The sequence below is a fragment of the Dipodomys merriami genome, unplaced genomic scaffold (assembly GCF_024711535.1).
Source record: "Dipodomys merriami isolate MVZ:Mamm:240054 unplaced genomic scaffold, mDipMer1.0.p SCAF_40, whole genome shotgun sequence".
Lineage (NCBI taxonomy): Eukaryota > Metazoa > Chordata > Mammalia > Rodentia > Heteromyidae > Dipodomys > Dipodomys merriami.
In genome coordinates, this window is record NW_027205604.1 from 4,794,581 (window position 1) to 4,819,135 (window position 24,555).

Genomic DNA, 24,555 nt, shown 5'->3' on the forward strand with positions numbered 1-24,555 from the left:
TAAATGCTATAGATAATGTGCAATGTTTAATAATCTGTGCCCTAAAACTAATATTGCTAGCCCTAAATTATGGTATATGCTTTGTTTCCTCCCCAAACGTTCCATGGAAGACAGACTATCTTCAGTTTTCTCTCTGCCTAGTCTTTATGGCACTTAACATTTCTCAGCTTCCTGAAAGAGACTAATACAAGGCCTAAAAATGACTACCCTAAAATTGGTATATCTATTGGAGCTTGCTCACAATTTATTTCTCAGAAATGTAATTTTGTACCAAACATCTTGTTACTCCAAGACACTCTATTTTTCATGTATCAGATTCGGCCTTTCTCCCTACGTTTCCAATTTATTAAGGTCAATGAGAGTCTTTGGCAATGATACTAGAATCTATAATCTAGATACTCTAGATTCTGACATGATTTTTTCTTGTGATTTGAACATTTTGTTTACTGAAACGGACAATGTGCTGTTTTTATATAATAACTATTACCAAGTAAAGTAGGATCATTTGATGCCAAGAGCCTAAAGGTAGAATGTTTTCATCATATAACTTTTTAGAGGATCTGATACTTCAGCTTATTTTTTAAAAGGAAGTTTTTAAAAAACTTCAAGACCTATAGCATATAGAAAAGGGACAGCAAAAGCAACAAGGAAAAAGAAAGAACTTGATAAACAATGGGAGGAAATGGACAGTGGGGTAACAATTTGACAGAAATGTGAAGAATGGATGTAGGGTATCAAATAGAAGAGGAAGCAGGAATCAAATCTTGTATGTCCTTGTAGAGTATAGCATAGGAATTGTATTTTATCCTAAAGGCAATGTGAAACCAGTCAAAGGTTCTAAGTAATACTGATTAAAGTTTTAGATAGTTATCCAGGTTTCTTTGCAACAAATCCTTACTGAAGTGATGCTGGGGAAGATGTTGGATAATGAGACATTTCCAGATGAATAATGAGATCTACAGTGATGGGGCTGATACTAGATAAGACATCATGGCAACATCAACAAACATTATCACAGTAATATTAAGGTATAAGAAGCTGGGTAGATTTGAGGTATAGTTTGGGAGCACAGTTCACAAGACTTGTGGATGTACAGAAGACAGTGGAGAGGAACACAATAGAACCACAAATTATTAAATCATTTAGAAATGATGAAAAGAAACAGATTGCCTGTTCTGGTTTATATTATCCTCATCTATATTAGTATTTCATATTTGATGTTTGTCCTTGTAGCTCTAGTGTGTGCCTCACTGACTTATTTCACAAGGCACATGCTCTGCACATTTTATAGTGTGTGCCTCCTCATAGTTAATCCTAAACTGTCCGTAGACAGATTCTTTTAAGAAGTTTAATGAGTCATAACTGAGTGCCTCACATTCACTGCTCCTTCCAAGGTCTCTTGAAAAGTCCTGGGAATGTGTTTATAAGGTCATATGGCTTTTTAAATTTACAAAATAAGGTAAGTCTCATTGACTAATATTGTCTTACAACTTCTTGGAACTTTCTGTTAATGTATGGCATTAAAGGACTTATGAATCTAGTTATGGATAGTTACATTGAAGTATGTTTGAGAAGTTCTGGTGTAGACAGGAGTAACTTCCAAGAACATGAATGTACAAGATCACAAGGTATGTTATCATGTGAAGGAATGAAATACATGAAAACTGAGGAGAATTATTCCAATATTTTGATATCTTATGTTAAGTTTTTATAAACTCTTAAATAAAATGGAATTCCCTTCTCAGAAGAATTGTCTCATAAACCAGCAATAGCATGCACAGATTTATGTATAACATGAACTTGATTTTTTCCTTTTTGAATGTGAGTTTAACATAATTGAATTTATCAAAATTATTTGCTTACAATGGGAGAGCTGGGTCTGTGTCACAACTAGGGATGACATCTATATGTGAAGTCACATGTTTTATGCATTCCAAGCAAAACAAAATCCTATAGGCTGTTTTAGAAAAATGATCCAGTTAACTTTATCATCTGTATATAGAAAATATCATAAAAATCATTATGCTGTGAACAGGTCATCACAGAATATACAGTCAGAAATGTAAACAATACAAGTGGACCCATTGCAACAATGAGACGTACAAGTCATTATGCCCAAAACAAACTTTACAACTTTTGTAGGTGGGGAGGAGAGTTGGGTGGGGAGAGGAAGGGATGGGAAAGGGAAACAAAGGAAGAGGCTACAATGCTTGATAAGAAATGTACTCATTATCTTGCCCATGTAATTGTAACCCCTCTGTACAGTATTTTCACAATAAAAATAAAAAAGAAATGCAAACAAAAATATTATAGAAGTATGTTGGGATATTATTTAACATATAACAATTAAGTACCTAAGATTTATGGGGATTTTCAGCCTTCAAACTATAATTATGATCATTTCTTGTTCCTTTGTATTAAATATTTTAACCTGATTTTATGATTATACCTTATAATTATTAAATAAAATAGTTCAACTCCTTTAAATTGTTATTTCCTAAGTTTTATAGAACCTAAATTTAATTATACTCTTATTTCAAAACAGATAGCACTAATGAAATTCAAGAATATTAGCCATTTAAAAAATCATAAATATTTATGTACATTAAACATGCTCTTATATGGTACCCAAAAGAAATTGTTGGATAGATTAGGAGATGATTCTTTCACTTTCTATTTTTTAGGGACTTATTTGGAGACTTCCTAAACCTTCATACTTAAGACTTCCTTTAGCTCTTATCTTACAACTCACATCATCAGGTGAGTTATTTTAACTCAGAATATTACCATGAGTATAGTACTGTATTGAAAATATCATTCCTATTTGAACTAAGCCTTCTTAATTATGCATTTTGGTATTGCTTACATACTTTTATTAAGAATACTTTAAAATAACATTTTTATTTGTAAAGACATAAATATCCATTTAAATATTTATATTTATATACAGTATATTTACTTTAAGTCATTTGAAATCTTAGTTCCACAATTCATAGGGAAAAACAATTTTATCTTTCAAATTCTGTTCTTTAAGGTGTGATGAAAATGTGGAATAAATGAGCATAAACTAGCACATATTTCTAATCCCAGTGGGAGTTCTGAACCATAAATTCTTCTCAACAAATTTCTTAAGGTCAATACTGAAATGGAAAAGCCACACAGATGCTACTCTGTTTTCTATGAAACAATTTAACAAATTATGATTGTTGAATCCTTACTACTGACACTGCTGAGAAGAACATAATTTAATTTTTAGATCTCTTGATGCAGATTAGAAAAAGTCTTGCAGACCTCACAGCAATTGGACCCAGAAAATATTAATCTTAAAATACTTGAGTTTTAGTTTAATAACCAGTGACACTGGTTATTAACAAAAAACGTTTTCTTCAAATATATACTGTGTAGTTTGTAAAGACCACACACACACACACACACACACACACACACACACACACACACACACACACACAACATGTGTGAATAGATAATCTAAGGAATGAGGAATGTAAGTTTTCAAGAAGCAAACATCAGTCTTGGTGCAAAAAGGTACTCAGAAATGTTTTGACAAGGCATGGTGTTACATGCCTATAATCCCAGCTTCTCAAGAGAGGAGAAGGTAAAGAAGGATTGTAGTCTAAGACTGACCTAAGCAAAAAAGCACAAAACTATATCTGAAAAATAACTAAGGGCAAAAAAATGTTTAAGTGTGGATTAAATAGTTGAGTTCTTACCTTGTAAGTGCAAGGCTCTAAGTTCAAACCTTGATATCACCAAAATAAAAATAAGAAATGTTTGGTACTATATTTTATGAGACATGATGAACACAGATTGTTCAAATAACATAATTTAAAAGCTAATTTGTATAAATGAACAAAAACAATCAATTTAAAATTATTAAACATTATCTTAAGGAAATTTTGTGAAAGGAAATGACAAAAAAGAGTGTTCAACGATGAGCCAATTTGCCTTTCTCCTCCAGGTTGAATTCATGTTTACTCAGTAGTGTAAATACTCAGCAACAAACTCTCTGGAGGAAAACAGCCCTATTTTTTTTTTTTTTTTGGTGGGTTGTGGGGCTTGAACTCTTGGCTTGGGCGCTGTCCCTGCGCTCTTCAGCTCAAGGCGAATGCTCTACCACTTAAGCCACAACGCCACTTCCAGTTTTCTAGTGGTTTATTGGAGATACAAGTCTCATGGACTTTCCTGCCTGGGCTGGCTTTGAACCATGATCCTCAGATCTCAGCCTCATGAGTAGCTAGGATTACAGGCGTGAGCCACCGGCACCCAGCTCCTAATTTTTAATCTGGTCAATTTTCTAAGTGTAAACACATCACATAACTAATATCAAGTTACTAGCAGATGGATAGTGAAGGAGAGCTGCACAGTTGTACATGATGGATAGAATTTTCAGTACACAAAAACAATAAATATAAGTGATCTCAAAAATGAACAGCAAAATAAAAAAATTAAGATGTTTTTAACTTTGGCTAATTTTTATTTATGTTTTATGTAATTTCCTAATTATGGAGATATATAATCATGATTATGTTTAACAATTACAAACTTTTGAAGCCCAGTATAAGCCATTTCCCATATAACACTGTTTTTGTAGCCCATAGCAGATCAAGCTTTATCCTAATTGCTGTGTGAAAATCCAATCTTAGGCTTTAGGAAGGGAGAGAATGCAATACATTTTCATTCTTAAAAGCTCATTTGTGCAGCTGTGTGGAGAATGGGTTGGAAGGAGATGAGAGAGGAAATGCAGAGCCAATTAGGAGATTATTGGGTCTGCTCTCCAGAGGCACTCTGATCTCATGTAATACCAGCTTCAAAGGAGAGAAAACCATTTTTCTCTTACTTTAGATAAAGCATATTTATATATTTATAAGAAAACTAAGAGAAAAATACAAATGTAACAAAACAAAAATGTGATATCATTTTTCTTTATGGATAAGGAAAATTCCACTGTGCATCGTATGTAAAGGCATGGATGAACTTGGAAAAAATTAAATCAGGCTCACAGAGACAAAAGACACATGTTTTTGCTCATATGTCAAAGCTAGAACTAGTTTACAAATGTATAAATAAGCACATATGGAGTTCTATGCAAGTGTACACATATATTAAATGAAGTATGGTATTTGTAGAGAAGAATTCAAATTGTGTAATTTCTTAGAAAAACAAATTTGCAGTCCAACAAAATGAATAGCATGAAACTAACACTTGAAAAGCGTAAGGGAAAGGAAACAAAAATGGAGTAGAAGAATAAAGAGAGGAAGGGGGAAATGCAATCATAATATTTAATGCATAGTTTACAAAATTAAGAAAGTTGAGAGAGAGGGTGGGTGGGTAGGGATAGGAGAAGAATGATGTAAAGAGTGACATCAATCAAAATGCATTGTGCTCATGAACTGATTTGTTGGTAGTGACTCCTTTGTAAAACTACTTAGTAATAATAAAAATAAAATTTTAAAAATGTGAAGGTAGATGCAAAAATCATGGCTACTAAATGAACTTGTAGAATTTAAGTCAACCTTTCACCTCAAACTGGTTCAGTTGTCAGATACACTTCCAGAAAAACACAGGCCTATTTTTAAAAAAACAAACAAAAATAACCTAATTCTCCCATATTTTCCAGATGCAGATTTACTTCCTGTTTCTAGGCCTACGGTCTTGAAATAATATTCTTTTTCCTTGTACAGGTTAGCTGCTAAACATCTTCCTAGATTACAGCTATTGGCATAAACACATGCCCAGAATGATTTTTCATCTTTCACAAGGTCAATTCCTCTTTATCATAACACTTTGTTTTTTCTCTTTTGGTGCTTTGAGTTGACCCAATACTTCCATGTGTTTTTTCCCTAATATCATCCAATTCTGTATGATGAGGCAGTCAGAACTTAGTATTTATTCACTATGTATACTTCCTTCTAATGTTTGTAGGAATGTCAAATTTTAGAATCCCAAATATAACATTTCAGTTATAGTATTCAAACTACTCTACTTTTTCCTACAATTATAGAGTTACATACAAAGCAGTAAACAAACAAATAACACCCCCCCAACACACACACAAACTACTTTTCACCAGAAGTCAATATCTCACACCTATAATCCTAGCTACACAGGAGGTTGAGATCTGAGGATCAAGGTTCCCAGAAAGCCTTGGCAAAAAAGACCATGAGACTCCTTTAAAAAAAAAATATTTTCTTGTAAAGATGCTATACAGAGAGATTACAGTTACATCAGTAAGGTAATGAGTACATTTCTTGGGCATTTTTACCCACTCTTTGTTTTTATCCCACTATCCCTTCTTTTCCCTCCAAAAGTTGTTGATTTCTAACATACTATCTTGTGAGTATCATTGTTGCAATGGGTCATCCTGTGTCCTTGTTTCAGCATTTTGTTATTCTCCTTCCCCTCCCCAAATTAGATAAATATATACACAGTACCAAAATCAAATACAGTGACTACAGGGATATGCCATAGGTGGAAGAACATACAAAAGAAACAAAGAAAAAAATCACATAGCACATGAATCTCTAATTAACCAGAAAGAGCCCAAACTGGAGGTATGGCTCAAGTGCTAGAGTGCCAGCCTTGAGAAAAAATAAAAGTTAATCAAGGGCACAAGGACCTAAGTTCAAGCCCTAGGACCAAGGGACACATTGAAAAATCCTTTTTTTTGGGGGGGGGGGTCCGGTTGTGGGGTTGAACTCTGGGCCTGGACACTGTCCCTCAGCTCTTCAGCTCAAGTCTAGCACTCTACCACTTGAGCCACAGCGCCATCCGGCTTTTTTCTTTTTGCTTATGTGGTGCTGGGGAATTGAACCCAGGGCCTCATGCATGCAAGGCAAGTGCTCTACCACTGAGCCACCTTCCCAGCCCTGAAAAATCCTTTTCTTTAATATTTACCTATATGAAAAGCTTTCAGACTGATGTGAGGAGATTTTTCCAAGGATTATATGAGTAGTTCAATAATTTCCATATCCTATATACAGATTCTTGTATACACTGTTTTCTAAAGCTGATTTATGACACAACCTTCTCAAATAGATCTTCCCAATTTCTTTTTCATGAGTATATCTTCAGCACTTTATAAAAGAAAAAGCATACCTTTAACTATAATATCATCATGGTCCATGGACCTGAGGCTGAAATATCTCTTTAGTATCTAATAGTAGGGCAACTTGAAATATTGTTATGGGTGGTGGGGAAGTGAATAATTTGAATTAGTGGTAATAAATCCTTTGCACATCCTGGACTTTCCAATTGCCAAGTTCAATAGAATTGAAGAAGATCCTGGTTAAGGTGTTGGTTGATATATCATTAAATAACTTCTATATGATAAATCACTAGAAAATATAACTTGGAAAGTGTTCAAAATATTGTATCATTATTATAATAAAGCTACTTCCATTTCCATCTATATTTTATATGGATAACAATTTTTAGCACTCCTATTTATAAAACTCAAAAGAGGAATAGAACCAAATGCTGACTCTTAGCTATGCTGACAGCATGACACATACATCTACATATATGAACTTTATATATCTTATTAAGGGTCACATTCCCAATAAAATTTTTGTTACTAATAATTTAGTCAAATTTAAAACATGGTTATGTTGTTGTTATCACATTCCACTATAAAACATAGCAAAAAATTTTAAAGTAAAATACTCTTTAAGGAGAATTGTAGGTTCCAGAAAATTTACAAAACTATTTAAACATATGCCTTTGTATTATAAATATTTATGGTAGAATAGTCAATAGTAGCCTGTCAAAAATAAAGCATACATTAGTAAAAGAAAAATTCTTCTGGGTGACTGAAATAAAAATATATGTTTAAGGAGGTAAAATTGATGCAGATTTCTCTTTTTAAAAATCTTGTTCCAGTATCTTATTTTTTTCTATTCATTTTTTGTTGTTATTATGAAGGTGACATAAAAAGGGTTACAATTACGTAAGTCAAATAAAAATGCATTTTTTAAACAATGTCATATACACTATTTTCTAAAGCTGATTTACCCCACAACTTTCTTCTCAAATGGATCTTTCAAAAGGAAAAGCATATCTTTTAACTATGCTATCATCATGGTCACCTCTTCTCTCCCATTTTTTTCCCTTCTGCCCCCACCCACACATAAGAAAGGTCTCAATGGAAAGTGATTTAAATAGACTTGAATTCCTCATTTGAAGATACACTGCTGTCTTTCTTCAACCTTCAACAAGTAAACAAATCTATGGCTCACACCTGTAATCTTAGCTATTCAGGAGACTGAGGTCTGAGGATTGTGGTCCAATATATATATATATATATATATATATATATATATATATATTTTTTTTTTTTTTTTTTTTTTTTTTTTAGTCAGTCATGGGGCTTGAACTCTGGGCCTGGGCGCTGTCCCTGAGCTCTTTAGCCCAAGGCTAGCGCTCTACCACTTGAGCCAGAGATCCACTTCCAGTTTTCTGAGTGGTTTATTGGAGATAAGAGTTTCACAGAGTTTCCTGCCCCAGCTGGCTTTGAACCATGATCCTCAGATCTCAGCCTCCTGAGTAGCTAGAACTACAAACATGAGCCACCATGCCTGGCTTGTGGCCCAGTTTTTTTTTAAAGCCCAAAATGGAGTCAATGGAGCTGTGGTAGAGTGCTAGCCTTGAGTACAACAACTTAGAGAAAGTGCCCAGGATCCAAGTTCAAGCTCCTGGCCAAATAAAACAAACAATAACCTGATATATAATCCTCCTTAAAAATCTCTTAGATCACTGGGTGCCAATGGCTCATGCCTGTAATCCTAGCTACTCAGGAGGCTGAGATCTGAGAATCACAGTTCAAACCCAGCTAGGGCAGGAAATTCTGTGAGACTCTTATCTCCAATAAACCACTAGAAAACTGGAAGTGGCACTGTGGCTCAAGCGATAGAGTGCTTGCCTTGAGCTGAAGAGTGCAAGGACAGCACCGAAGCCCAGAGTTCAAGCCCCACAACCAACCAAAAAAAAAAAATCTCTTAGATAACACATAGAGTGTAGTCTATGACCTATCAATTCCACTTCTGGTCATTTACCCAAATGATCACAAACAAGGCCATACTAAAGATTCAAGCACAATTATGTTTATTGCAGCATTATTTAACATAGCTAAGATATGGAACAAACATAGATGCCCCTCAGTAGATGAATGGATCAAAAAATGTGATATATATATAAAGGAATTCTATGCATCCTTCAGAAAGAATAACACCGCCTCATTTGTTAGGAAATAGAAAGACTTGGAAAAAATAATATTAAGTGGAGTAAGACAGACCCAAAGAAATATAGTTCCATGGTTTCCTTTGTTTGCAATTAGTATACATCTAGGATAATCTTATCAGATGAGCAGAAAAACTCAAAAGCTATGTATATATGATCATATAAGATGATGCTAAGCAAAATGAGCCCCAAGACACAGAGGTGTGTCTTGTTGTTTTTAATGTACTATGTGATTTTTTTTTGTTTCTTTTGTATGTTCTTCCCCCTATGGTATATATCCCCTGTTGCCACTGTATTTGATTTTGGTACCCTGTATCTTGTATATACATTTATCTAATTTGAGGAGGGGAAGGGGAATAACAAAACACTGAAACAATGACACAGGATGACCCATTGCAACAATGATACTCACAAGACACCATGTTAGAAATGAACTTTACAACTTGTGTGGGGATAGTAGGTGAAAAACAAAGGAGGAGGTAACAATGCTTGACAAGAAATGTACTCATTACCTTACTGACATAACTATAAGCCCTCTGGAGAGCATCTTTACAATGAAATACAATTAAAAAAAACCTTTTAGATCAAAATGTCCAGTAAAGTCTAGGTAAGTTTTTGTACTTATCATAATTCCCTGGTGATTCTTATACGGGCCACCCAAAGAGTGCAGATGGCCTCCCCCCTCCTCTTGCTTAAATCTTTACCCAGTATCTGTATTACCTGGGTAACTGGCACACCTGGATGCAGTTACCTCTCCCTTCTCTCAGCTCACATCCTGGACAACCCCAGTCATGCCTCTCCTATTTGTACTGTTGGAAAGTCCCAGGCTCTGAGGTCACAGCCGCATCCTGTGTGGCCACACCTTCTCCCGCCCCGCCCCTAATTAGACCCGGGCGGGATGTTGGCTTGACCTTTCTAGCCAGGTGAATTTCCACCATGCAATAGTGGTAGAGGTTCGGAAATAAACTAAACATTGTTATCCCCTCCTTTATTTTTATTTTTCCCCTACCATCTCCATTCTTTCCTACTTCCCCAACTCCTCCTGCCCCTCTTCCCACCCCCTGTAAAGTTGTAATGTTCATTTTCAACATACTGTCTTGTACATCTCATTGTTACAGTGGGTCATCCTGTATCCTTATTTCAGCATTTTGTTATTTCCCTTCCCCTCCCCAAATTAGAAAAATGTATATACAAGATACAGTACACCAAAATCAAATACAGTGACAACATGGATTATAACATGGGGGAAGAACATACAAAGAAACAAAAAAATTCACATAGTACATAATAAATACATTTAAAAGAACAACAAAAAAAGATAAAACCTCTTGTGTCCCTATCTTGGGATTCATTTCGCTTAGCATCAGGTTATATGGTCATATGTACATAGCTTTTGACCTCTTCTGCTTGTCCTAGACATATAGTAGTTATTACAGAAAAATGAAACCATAGAACCTATGTTTCTTTGAGTCTAGCTTAACTTCACTTAATATAATTTTCCCAAGTCTTTCCATTTCCTAACAAATGGGGCAATGTCATTCTTTCTGATGGAGGCATAGAATTCCAGTGTGTGTGTGTGTGTGTGTGTGTGTGTGTGTGTGTGTGTGTGTGTGTGTGTGTGTGTGTGTGTTTGTGTGTGTGTGTCACATTTTCTTGATCCATTCATCTACTAAGGGGCATCTGAGTTGGTTCCATATCTTAGCTATGGTAAATAATGCTGCAATAAACTTAGTTGTGCTGGTAGCTTTAGAATGGTCTTGTTTGTGATCATTTGGGTAAATGCCTAAAAGAGAGATTGCTGGTTCATAGGGGAGCTCTATGTGGAGTCTTTTGAGGAAGCTCCATACTGCTTTCCAAAGTAGTTGAACAAGTTTACATTCCCACCAACAGTGCAGTAGGGTTCCCTTTTAGCCAATCCCCGCCAACATCTGTTATTGGGGTGAGGTGGTATCTCAATGTTGTTTTGATTTGCATTTCTTTTATGGCTAGAGAGCTTGAACATTTCTTCATATGTCTATTGGCTATCTTTCTTTCCTCTTCAGAGAAGCTTCTGTTTAAGTCTTTAACCCATTTATTAATTTGGCAGTTGTTTCTTTGAGGATTTGTTGTTGGAGGATTTAATTTTTTGAGTTCTAAGTATACTTTAGATATGAGACACTTGTCCATTGACTAGCTAGTGAAGATCTTCTCCCAATCTGTGGGCTTTCTATTGATTTTGCTAGCAGAAGCCATGCAGAAGCTCTGCAGTTTCATGTAATCCCGTTTGTCCAAACTTTCTTTGATTTGTTGTGTTTCTGGGTCTTTATTAAGAAAATTTTGGCCTATGCCAAGGAGCCCTAGAGTTTCTCCTCTTCCGTCCTATAATGTTTTCAGAGTGTCCGTTTTAACTCTGAGGTCTTTGATCCATTTGGAGTTGATTCTGGTGCATGGTGATATAAAAGGATCTAGCTTTAGTTTTCTACAAGTGCTTAACCATTTTTCCAGTACCATTTACTGAAGAGGCTGTCTTTCTTCCATTGTATTTTTTTAGGTCCCTTATCGAAGATGAGTTAGCTATAGGTTTGCAGGTTCATTTCTGGATCTTCAGTTCTATTCCATTTGGTCCTCAGGTCTGTTCTTGTGCTAATACCAAGCTGTTTTGGTTACTGTGTCTTTGTAGTAGAGTTTGAAGTTTGGTATTGATATTCCTCCAGCACTGTTCTTTCTGTTGAGGATCGTTTTTGCTATCCGGGGTCTTTTATTGTTCCATTTGTAGATAGCCTTTGGCAGTATTGCCATTTTCACCATATTAATCCTCCAAATCCAGGAGCATGAGAGGTTTTACTACTTCCCTAGTTCTGGTTTAAGTTCCTTTTTCAGGTTTTTAAAGTTTTCATCATAGAGTTCCTTCACTTTTTTTTGTAACTTCTAGGTATTTTATTTTTTGTGAGGCTATTACAAAAGGAGTTGCTCTCCTGATTTCAGCCTTGGTGAGCTTGTCTTTATAACATAGCAAACCCATGACAGACTCTCAATCCCCATGTGAAGGCTCTGTCTCATCCTTCCCTTAAAATTCCACTTCTCAACACTATTGAACTGGTAAGTAACCAATGTTCCAATACAAATTTGGGGGGAACATATGTTCTCCAGAATATTACCAATGATTTTTGTTTGTGTGTCTCTCTTTGCTGGGATTGTTTTTCTACATAATATTCAGAATGAAAGCCTTACTTAGCTTTCAGTCTAAGGTGATTCACTATTCTATGAAGTGGTCCTCAATTTCTGTAGTGAGACTATTTCTTTTGTCTCAAATGAATTTTAAGGAAGCTGTTACATTTATTTATAGGATGTTGTTTTGTGCCTCATATTATAAATTGGTTGAAGAAAGAGATTTGACCTAGGTCATTTTTGTATCAATACTTTCTAATGGATTGAACTGATATATTGTCTTATGTTGTCAATGATATTAATCATAGATTTACATATAAATCAGATTTTACATTCACTCTACTGCTCTCCTTGCTCTGTTTTTATTTCAACAGCAGAATAACAATAATATTCTAACTCTTTCAGCAATTTTTTCCTTTCTATTTGAATATCCAGATTAAACATTTGCTATGAAGCCCAACTGTTTACAATTTCTCTTCACATTTCCAACTAAATTTAAAATGTTGATGGCTGTAGTGCATCATCCTTGAAAGCCTTAAAACTTTGGTTTTTCTAAAATTCTTAGGTTTCTCCATCTCTCTATCCCCTCATCCTTGGGATGTGACTGAGCCTGTAGACTGGATCCAGGTCTAATGTCTTGACCAGGAAGCACAAACATTTCTTCAGCTCAACCATACTCGAATTACTGAATTATTTTGGTCCAGACAAGGTATGCTTACCACGCTTTTGTTGGAAGGATAAGTTTTTTTGCATAACTATTTCTTCTTTGTTGGGAAATCAGTCTTATAAAAAGGAAGATACCTTCCTCATTAAGACTATTTCACTTCTCTGCTTGCCCAGTAAAGACCAATAAGAAACATCTTTCTGGATCAAGATGGAAAATACAACATCCATTTTAAGGAGTTATGCTTACTGGTGGAGCTCAGAGGTATGCTGCCTGAATGCGCCTCAATGACTGACAATTCCATTCCTGCCCTTTTCAGGAACAACTATTTGAGATATTTACAACTAAGATATGCAGGTTGGTTCTGGTATTATATGCTCTATATATCCTTTTCAATCTTTTCTCTCCCATGTAAAGGTGTAAAAATAGATTTTTATTGAGGTTCCAGGCATCTTGGGTGCCACAGTAGCTCAAGAAGAATCTTTTATTTTTTGAAATAAAATTGTAACTGTCCTAGGACTGTCATGTACAGGAGACTAAGCTCTCGTGCTATTTAAGAATTTTATGTGATCATAAATCTCTTCCATACTCAAGTTACAGTTTTATAATACATTGTAACCTTTAGCTTCTTCACTTCCTCCCTATTTCCAATGGCTATATATGCATATTTAGTTTTCTTTTGTTTAGAACAATTGTATTTTTAATTTGGAAAATGCCCTGCTATTCATTCCATTCATCAATGATATTCATATGAGTTAAAAAATAGCAGTTTTAAAAAATAAGCAGTGATTATAATTTGAACTGCAGTTTGAGAACATGATTAATAATTGCTTGAAATGAAAGCATACTGCCTGGTAGTCATGTCTGTTGAGGTGCATCTCACCCGTAGGTTATCTTACAATGAGTGCATGAGCCCAGCAGCAGATTGGAACTCATTTCTCCAGGGTTACCTTTAAATTGGAATGCAGTTTCTCATGCATTTCCTCATATCTGGATTTTATAGTCTCCTTTTTCACTCTGGTAAGCAAGTTTAATCTGTCGTGATGGAAAATATTTTTAAGTTAAGAACACTAAAAAGTTATAGAATGGCTTCTGTGACTCAAAACAGTAAAATGAGAACAGTTTTCATCTACATTAGAGCGTTTTTTCTTTTTGGAATACATGGGTGGTAAAAGTCATTGTTGCCATAAATCTATTGAGCTTCCCTACTAGGCAGTGACTAGTAATGAAGTAGATGGTTTCTGAAAATACCCAGAGCCAGAGTGGAATAATTTGCTCAAGAACCTATGATAGATTTTGAAAAGCATGTGCAAGTGTGTGTGTAAAAATTTTGGAAGATGGAATCAATTCAATTTCCTAATATGAAGTTCATGTTATTGAAATGAAGATGGGTTTTATAACAGGTATAAAGTTACTGTTTGAGTTCTGTCCTGTACTTTTATCTTTTTGTAAATTTTGGTTCCCATAGATCTACTGTTTGATTTTTGGGCAATGTCCCATAGCACAAGGTAAGTTGATAACATTAGCTATGCTATCTCTGTGAGTCTGGAAGCTTGAAAATGAACAAATGACTTTCAGACACAAAGATTTCCATCTACCTGAGACACAGATCTTCGAAGGCAAGCTGACAGGATTTAGAAGGACTTAGATATTGATTACCCATGTTACTAAGGGTGGAGAGAAAAGAATAACATTGAAGGTAGTGAGGACATGGAGGAACAGTCAGCTGTGCATACTAACTGGCTTCTGGAGCAACCTTGTGGTTTGTTTCTTGACTTGGTAGTCTAAAGTGGATCCTGGGCTAATTCCCAAGTCTATTTTGATCCTTCCCAAATGTTAAGATTCTTTCAATACATTCTTATTCCACTTAAATTAAAGTTGACTTCTGTTATTTAAAACCTAGAACAGAAGCAGCTGCTTCTCAGTAACTACATATATGCTCCTTATGGAAACTCAAATATAATGTAAAGCATTCCAGAAGTAGAAGGGAATACTCTTTAATTTTAAGCCAACCTATCTAAAAGTGTGGATATAAAAACTAAAATCCAAAGGTAGACCTAATTAGAAGTCATTTTGGGGGGATGTGAAGGAAACTCTGGGCTTAGGTTTACCACTTAAGTTAGATTTACTTACTTAGCTGCTAATGAAGTGCTCTGTATTTCTAAACAATTGTCTCTTCAATTGTATAAGGCAGATAATAGTGCCCACAGAGTGTTTCTCGGGGCTATTAGAAAGAATAGAAGATATACATAAGGTAAAAGAAAAAGTAGCATTAAAGTAGCCTTGTAATTGTTGTTAATGTTTACCTTGTAATCAGTAGCATATTCCTAACTTAATTTCATAATAACAGTCTAGAGTAATTCATTACTTTTAATATAAGTTCAGGCTTCATGTGGTGGGGAAAGGCAATAAAGGATTATTTTCACTACTGGAGTTGACTTTGTCATAGTTAATAATCACAATTATCAATCTGAATTTATTACAAGAGATTAAGGAGTTAAGTAGAATATATACACTCTTGGCTTCTTACTACTTCTAAACTCAGGGATCTTTTACATTCTTAGCATCTTCCAAGGATTTGCCATCCACCAAGATTACTTTTTTTGTATTTTTTTATTGTAAAAATGCTGTACAGTGGAGTTACTGTTACATGAACAAGGTAATGAGTATATTTCCTGTTGAGCGTTGTTGCTTCTTCCTTTGTTTTCCCCCTACCATCCTTTCCCTTCCACCTCCACAACTCCAAGATTACTTTTAAAATCAGTGGATATCATAGGAAACCTATTTGTCAGTGTAACAGCTTGACCACCCACAATGCACTTGCTCCTTATTTTCCTACACAACTCTCTGCACACATTAACTTTGCAGTCTCACTCACTTTATCTTGTACTTGGGTGCAGAAACTTGTCTGTAGCCTGCTGACTCCTGCTTGTTTCAGAATTCTTCAAGATGCTGCTGCTGGAATTGGCTATTAGTTTACCCACAGTGTCTACTGAACTATCTGAGCTTCTACATTTAAGTCACTGAGTGAAAAACAAAAAAGCTGACATGCTCTATTGAGAAGGAAAGATCAAATCAAACACTAGAGGCAGAGTTAAGAGAAATATCAGATAAGATGTCTTGGACTGCCAATCACTAAATGCCAGTAGAGTTATAATGGAATGGAATAAAATGTAAAATAAAACTTATTCCAGTAATTATGTGTTTTATAACCATATTGTTTGAAAATGAAGTGGCCCCTAAAAAGATGTGCCTTGAAGACTTGATCCCAGTTGGTGTACTATTTAAGGCTGATTGGATCATGAGGGCACCAACATCATTAGTGGATTAGTCCACTGATGAGTTCTTAGCTTAATGGGTTATGGAGAGACAAGACTAGTTAGAGCAAACAGTTACTTGATGCCATGCATTTGAAGGGTATATCATGTCCTTGATCCTTTCCTCTTTGTCTTTCTTTCCTGGCTGTGGTAAGGTAAGAATCTTTGCTTTGCCATCCCTTCCTTACCATAGTCATGAAAGCAATGGAGCTAGTCAACAATGAACTGAAACCAATTTCTACTTTAAGTCAGCTTATCTAAAGATTTTGTCAAAAACCAGAAAAAGTGTCCACCTCACCTCACTGTGATAACAAACAATGCTCAAAATATTCAACAACAACTTTGTATTGAACATTAACCAATCACAAGTAGAAAAATCAACACACTGTTTTTTGTGGGTTTTTTCTTATTTTAATTTTATTTTAAAAGTGATGTACAGAGGGATTACATTACATATGAGTATATTTCTTTTTGAGCAGTGTCACCTCTTCCCTTGTTTTCTCCCATTTTTTTTCCCTCCTAATCCCCCTCCCCCACAAGTTGTACAGCTCATTTTTAACATAGTGTCTAGGACCAGCTAAATAATATACTTATTAAGAGTATATACGTGCACTAAGAGGATGATCCAGCCCAAAGGTATAAATTATATTTTAATAGTAAAAATTATAAACAAATTATATTTTTCAAAATTAATTCTTATTCATTGTTTGAGTTATTCCTGAGTGGAACATGCAAATGGGATACAATTATATTACAGAGATATGCATGTATTTCCTTGGACTTTGATTAAAGGAGTAAGAAACAAATTATATATGCATGTATTTCCTCTGATGAGCATCTTATAAGTTGGATTTAAAGTACAGATATAGAAATATAGTTAAAATAAAACTAATACAAATAAGTATAAAATGAAAAATAGTAAGTTTATATGCATAATAAATGTCCAACTAGATGTCAAACTCTGGGTTTTTCAAGAAATGTATGAGATAATAATTTACTTCAATAGCTAAATAAAAACAACTTTGTAGCCCATTCCATATGCATTGGAAAACAATAAAGAATGACATCTTTCACTATCACGCTTTCTTCACTCCGGTAACTCCCCTGGTAGTCTTTTGTTCTGTTTCACCTTGTCACCTGGACAAGCTGTCTCATGCAAGCCTCACTTCTGTGTTTACTTTCCTACTTTGGTCTGAAACCATTCCAAAGGAGGAACTTTGGCCATTAGTTATTTGTCTTAATATTCTCCATTAGAGTAGTTGAAAACAATGTCTTATTTAAATTTGAATGTATTTCCAATATAAGTAGCTATTTTTTCTACTTCATTTTCTACTTGTATGTCTTTTGTAAATTATAGGGTCTTTGCATACTTTTCTATAGTAATATTTTGCTAGTATGGTATTATTTTCCTTATTATAAGTTGCATACAAAGTAAACATATTCCTAATACTAACTCAGTCTGTGTGCTGTTTTCCCTTAATTTTTTTCATGAACTATGTGACCAGGAAAAGCATACCAAGTGTTATTAATCTATTTATGAATTATTCACTTGTTTTAAAGATTTTGCCCATCTAAATAAGTAAAATATTAACAATTTTGGTTTTTTTCTTTTGTGTATAGATGCCAGTCCTGAGACTTAACTGGGGCCCTGAGTGCTGTTTCTGAACTTTTTATTGCTCAAGGCTAGTGCTCTACCACTAGAAGCATAGGCTCACTTTCTTTTGGAGAGGAGTGGGGAGTTTATTAGAATTAAGAGTCTCACAGACTTTTCTTCTCTGCTTGCTTTGAACTGCAGTCCTCAGATCTCTGCTTCCTGAAGTAGCTAAGTTAACAGTTTTGAACCATTGGTGCAGAGCTAACAATTTTTTAATTTTATCATAAGAATAGAACCTGCTATTTGAGAAAGGCACAAAATGAAACAAAAATTATGTGAGGAGTCTTTTCTCAGATAGTCATAGAATTTTACAGATACATATTTAATATTTTGAAAATAAAATTCAAATCATAACTTCTATATGATTTTAATTCTTGATTCACTTAATGTTACCATAACCATTTTCTTTCAACTTATTTCCTAAAGCTTAACAATAAGTTTTATTGTTATAAAGTTCATTGTTTTGACTTTATTTACTATAGTCCCCTGTTTCTCATTGCTGTTATAAATGCTTTGAAATTAAAGTATGGCCATTAGCAAACATTTAGATGCTACACAGGGTTACCTAGATCAGAATCATTCTTTGTGTTAGTAATACCTGAAATTTGGAGACTAGGCTTCTATGATTCACCCTATACTACTTGTTCATCACCTTTTGTTGTTTAAATCTAATCTTTGTTTGTATGTATACTGGGTAGCAAAATTTTGCAAGGGTAAAATTTTTCATTATTTCAAATGGAAGAAATAAACATGCATTTTTATTTTCTAAGAAATGTTCAAATACTCTTCACTACTATCTAAAGTATTAAATAATTAATCAAGGATTTCTTCAAAATATAGATTATATAAAATATCAATTATGTGACTTCCTATTTTAATGAGCTCAGTACAGGAAGTGTTTAAACATAGTACACAATATCTGCTTTATATTACATTTCTCTTTTGTAATGCAACAAATATTTCTATCATATAATAGTAATAAAATAATAGTGATATAAACAAATAAAATTAAAACAGAAAAATTAAATTTTTAAGCAAATAATAAATCAAGTACCACTTAAAGAGTCAGCTGAGTGTGAGTGGTGACAGAAATGGGATGAGAAAAGTCACTGGGTACTCAACTCACTGCCCCTGAGAGCATGCATGAGGTAGGGAAGGACAGACTTTCCAAATGCAAGGAAGTAGTGGGTGCTATCTCTGCTAGCAAGTAGAAAATCAGAAGTTGGAGGCTAAAGCCATCCATTGAAGTTAAGGTAAAAACATGGAGATAAGTTCTCAAATTAGGAACTAAAACTACTTCTAGACATAACAAAACCGGAGAGACCAGATTTGCTCTTTCAGTTAAAAACTAGAATACAAACCCAACATATAAAGCAGCAGGATTGAAACTTTAGAAAATAGCTGGCATGGAACTTTGATTCCTGAAAGAGAAAAGCAAATGATATGATTTGTATGATTGCATAGACTGTCTGATTGCTACCAGTAATCAAAGGACACAGTAGAGAATAGGAGAAAATAGAAAAGCTTAGGAAACAAACCTAAAAAGAGATCAGACTGTGAGGATGCCCCAACTGCTAAAATTTGGGTAAAGAATATTCAAGATGTGAGAGATGCATGGAAAGAAGGGGTTCCAAATCTGAGTGCTGATCTTTGCTTCCATGACTGTAAACAGTCTGAGGTTTACAATAGGCTGATCTACAGTTCAAATGAAGTGTGCAGTCATCACTAGCCAAAGTGGAAAGATCACATAATACCTGAGTCACTGGGTGGATTCCTCAAGGCAGAATTAACTTGTTTTTAATCCAAAGTTTTTCCTGGAATTTCCCACACCCAGTTTGTAAAGAAAGCCTCAAAATGATCTTGAAAGCCAGAAAAAAAAGTTATTAAATAAATACAGCTTAGAATAAAGTCCAAATTACTTATATGTGTAGTTTTATTTACATATGTATGTTTGTGCATACGCACATATACCTTGATATATACACATATATGTAAACTCTGTTTCTCATATATGCATATATATGTGTGTATATACTTGTATATATATATATATATATATACTTACATTGATATACATATAGGAAACAGATATATGTATGTATATGTATACATATGCACATATGTTTATATATGTATGCATGTAAATATAGTATGTGCATTTATATATACATATACGTGCGTATATATTCGCATATAATATATAAAAAGTTTATATTCCCCTTATCTGAAGGATAATGGGACACCATAAAGAAAGAAAAGAAAGGCAAGGCAGTAAAACTTGAAAAATATACACAAGGAGAAAAATTCCTGAAAGAATTTAACAGAGCATCAATAACTGTGATGCTATATTAACTTTGTATATAATATTCTTTTCCCAGAAAAGATAAAGGAGAAAAATATTTGAAGAAATGATAGCTAATGTTTTTCAAGTGTGATATTCAGTATGAAACAACAGACCCCCAAAAGCTCCATAAACCCCAGAGAACAAGCATAACACACAGGTATCTCAAGAAGTCAGTCTTTAAGAAAACCATGGTATGTAAAGAAACAAAAGTAAGAAGAATGGGAAACCTCTCAATTGGATGCTAGCAAAATCAGAAGATAAAGTATCTTTAAACTAAAACATCTTTAAAAAGACGTACATCTTACTCATCTAAGAACACATATAATACTTTTCTCTGTAGTGTAAAAAACACACAAGACACTGTCAAAGTAGACTGACGTATTGGAACCTTCAATTTCTCTTTTTATCAAATATATATATATATATATATATATGTGGAATGACATAATTATCATTCCCTATTTTCTACTTACTTCTATATACATATTTCTGTTACTTTTAGCTTATGCCACTTATAATAAATAAGTAAATTATATGAGAATCAAATTTTTCCATAGGATCTCTGCTCCTATTATTTCTTTTTAACAGAAAATTTAATGTGAATATTTATTAAGCACTACTATATACCATTAAACTATATTAGATATTTTCTTGAATCTTACCAGCCCTATGAATATGCATTTTAATGTGCCAATTTTATAGCTAAATATCAAGTTATGGTTTTATTTTCAATTTTTTATCTTTGTTCTTTCTTGCTATTGTTTCTAATGTATTTATAATGTACCATGTGATTTTTTTTTGTTTCTTGTATGTTCCTCGCCCACAGTATAACCCCTGTTTTCACTGTATCTGTTTCCGGGGTCATGCATCTTGTATATACATCCTTATAATTTGGAGAGGGGAAGGAATATAACAAAATGCTTAAATAAGGATAAAACTTGACCCATTGTAGCAATGAGATGTACAACTATGTTGAAAATGAACTTTACAACTTCGGCAGGAGGGAGGTAATTGTGGAGGTGGGAGGCAAGGGATGGTGGGGGAAAATAGAGGAGGAGGCAATAATGCTCAATAGGAAATGTATGCATTACCTTGTTCGTGTAACTGTAACCCCTCTGTACAGCATTTTATAATTAAAAACATACAAAAAAATCTTATTTAAGGGGAAATTCTTTGATATTCCTTTAAAATTTTTCCCTTTTTCTTTGTTGTGTAGTCGTAATGTACTATGTGGGTTTTTTTTTTCTTTTGGTCTCTTTTGTATGTTCTTCTCCCTAAGGTATATCATCTGTTGTTACTGTATTTGATTTTGGTACCCTGGTATTGTATATTCGTCTATTGGAATTAGGGAAGGGAAGGGGAACAACAGAATGGTGAGACAAAGGACAAGGGAGAACCAATGCAACAGTGATACTCACAAGACAATATGTTGGAAATGATCTGTACAACTTGAGGGGGTTGGTAAGAGTGAGCTTAGGAGAATAATGAGGGAAGGGGTAACAAGTTTGACAAGAAATGTACTGATTACCTTACTTATATAACTGAAACCCTTCTGTACATCACCCTGAAAATAAACAAATAAATAATTTTTTTTTAAAAAAAGCTTTATTCAAACTCTGCTCTGGGCTTGGAGATAGGAGTCCACCTGCAGACACTGGCTCTCCAATAGACTCTCAATTTGATCTCTTTAAAAGTCCCTTTTTAAAATGAAAATCTGATATCCTTCTTATTCATTGACATATCAATGTACTGGTTAATAGAGCAAAATACGTGGTATGTCACCCAGTGTTTGAGATGAAATCCATTCCATTCAAATTCCCAAGTACCTTGTACAATGAACAAGTGGGTCCAAGATAAGACATATTGCAATCCAAATTGGTGCCAACTTTGTAGGGAACAGGAATTATGGCTTACAGATTGGTGAATCCTTCAAATTTTTATTTCCAGTGAATAATTTGTATCAATGTTTGTATTTACAGAAAGAAGCATTACTAATAAGATTGTATCATTCAAATATTCGAATACATGATTTGACTATTGCTGGTATTTTATTTTTTTAAAAATGTTTTTATTGTAAAAATAGTGTACAGAGGGGTTACAGTTACATGAGTAAAGTAATGAGTACATTTCTTACAGAGCATTGTTACTTCCTCCTTCATTTTCTCCCTACCATCCCTTCCCTCCCCTCCTCTCTCTTCCTCCTCACAAGTTGTAAAGTTCATTTTCAACATAGTGTCTTGTACATCTCATTGTTACAATGGGTCAACCTGTATCCCTATTTCCCCTTCCCCTCCCCTAATTAGAAAAGTGTATATACAAGATGTAGGGCACCAGAATCAAATACAGTGAAAACAGGGGTTATACCATGGGAGAAGAACAAACAAAAAAAATCACATAGTATATTAAAGGTACATTAAAAACAATAGCAAGAAATAAAAACCACTTATGTCCATGTCTGGGAGTTCATTTCTCTTAACGTCATCTTATATGGTCATATACACATAGCTTTTGATCTTTTCTGCTTGTATCTTAAAACCTGTAATCTATTCAAATTCACATATATTCACTGGAATGGGAATGTCTGCAACATGATTACTGTTACAGCAAAGTTTCATTCAAATTTCTATTCTAATTCCTTATTTACAAATACTGTTTAAAGTCAAATGAAAATACAAATCTAAGCTTTTGTGGCTCAAATATTGAGGACTGATTAACACAGAGCATTCACCTGTTGCCATTAGAACAATTAGGATAATTAATCTTAGTGTAATCCATCTATACTTCGCACGTGTGTGTGTGTGTGTGTGTGTGTGTGTGTGTGTGTGCGCGCGCGCGCACGCTACAGTTGGGGTATGAAGTTGGACACTTTCCCTGAGCTTTATTTGCTTATGGCTAGTGTGAGCTACAGCTCTACTTATAACTTTTTTGAATTGTCTACTATTGTTACCCCTTCTCAGTATTGTCTACTATTGTTACCCACTATACCTTTCCTCCCCCAGCTCCCACACTCTGCCCCATCCCCACCCACTCCATCACCCTGCCAAAGTTGTAAAGCTCGTTTGTTTCCAATATACTGTCCTGTGAGTATCAATGGGTCATCCGGTGTCCTTGTTTCACCATTTTGTTATTCCCCTTACCCTCCCCAGTTTAAACAAATGTATATACAAGATGCACGGTACCAAAATCAAGTACAGTGACATAAGGGGATGTACAATAGGAGGAAGAACATACAAAGGAACCAAAAAAGAAATCACATAGTACATTTAAAACAACAACATCAAAGACAGACCTCTTGTGTCCTTATCTTGTGGTTCATTTCACTTAGCAAAGTCCCAAGCCTGACTTTTTGGTGTTTTATTAGGGATAAGATTCATGGATTTTTTTTTTCCTGAGGCTGGCTTTCAACCCAGATCCTCAGATCTCAGTATCCCAAACCACATTGCCTGGCATACCAACTGTACTTTTAATAATTGCTGTGTGAAATAACAAGCTCATTCCCAACGTTTTTGGTAGTCAAAGTGACATGCTTGTAAATGACAAACATATTAAAGCATAAAATTTAATTTTAAAAAGAAGTACTTTTATGGCAAAAACAATCAAAGACTTTGTATAGCAGATTTTTTGGGGGGCGGAGGTCTGGCCGTGGGGCCTGAACTCTGCACCTGGGCGCTGTCCCTCAGCTCTTCAGCTCCAGGCTAGTGCTTTACCACTTGAGCCACAGTACCACTTCCGGCTTTTTTCTTTTTGCTTATGTGGTGCTGAGGAATCCAACCCAGGGCCTCAGGCATGCAAGGCAAGCGCTCTACCACTGAACCACCTTCCCAGCCCTAGTAGATATTTTTCATGAACCACATGAACTGAATTTGAGTTCTCAAATGTATAATGAGTTCACAAAATACATTCATTTAAACTGCATCATCTTGGACTTGGAAATGACAGTCAATGGTAAAATGACCCAAACATACAAGGCCCTTGTTCCATTCCTAGCACTACCAATAAAAAAACTCAAAAAGTAAGTGAATGAATGAATGAATAAATGGTCTGTTGCTCTAAACAACAACATAACCAACAGCATATATTATCCCTAAACAAAGTCTGTATCTATGAGCATTTAGTCATTGCCTTCATGCTCCTCTCAAGCTATCCCCATAGATTTGTCTGTTCTGACCACATC